Source organism: Nannospalax galili, unplaced genomic scaffold, assembly GCF_000622305.1.
Source record: "Nannospalax galili isolate Female #2095 unplaced genomic scaffold, S.galili_v1.0 scaffold287, whole genome shotgun sequence".
Classification (NCBI taxonomy): domain Eukaryota; kingdom Metazoa; phylum Chordata; class Mammalia; order Rodentia; family Spalacidae; genus Nannospalax; species Nannospalax galili.
In genome coordinates this window covers 4,902,023-4,902,820 of record NW_008357493.1, presented here as the reverse complement: position 1 = coordinate 4,902,820, position 798 = coordinate 4,902,023, and positions in this window count along the sequence as shown.

The following is a 798-nucleotide window of genomic DNA, read 5'->3' as shown; positions in this document are numbered from 1 at the left end:
TTTTCTTCTAAGAGTTTCAGAGTTTCAGGCTTTACATTGAGGTCTTTGAGCCATTTGGAATTGACTTTTGTGCAGGGTGAAAGATAGGGGTTTAGTTTCATTCTTCAATAAGTGGAGATCCATTTGTGCCAGCACCATTTGCTGAACATGGTGTCTTTCCTCCAGTTAATGTTCTTGGCCCCTTTGTCAAATATCAGGTGGCTAAAATTGCAATGACTCATATTTGGGTCTTCAATTTTGTTCCATTGGTCTATTGGTCTATTTTATGCCAGTACCATATTGTTTTTATGACTATAGCTCTATATTAGAGCTTAAAATCTGGTATAGTAATCCCCGCAGCATTGCTCTTAGTTCTCATGGTTGTTTTGGCTATCCAGGGTCTCTTGTGCTTCCATATGAATCTTAGGATAGTTTTTTCCAATTCTGTGAAAAATGTCATGGGGATTTTCATTGGCATTGCATTGAATCTATATATGACTCTTGGTAGGATGGTCATTTTCACAATACTAATTTTTCCAATACATGAGCATGGGAGGTCCTTTGATCTTCTGATGTCTTCCTCAATTTCTTTCTTTAAAGAGTTAAAATTTTCCTTGTAGAGCTCTTTAAGGTCTTTGGTCAGGTTTATTCCAAGTTATTTTATTTTATTTTTTTTGTGGCTATTGTGAATGCGAGGGTTTCCCTGTGCTCTTTCTCTGACTGCTTGTCATTGGTATATAGAAAGGCTATAGACTTTTGTAGGTTAATTTTGTAACCTGCCACTTTACTGAATGTGTTAATAATTTCTAGGAGTTTGCG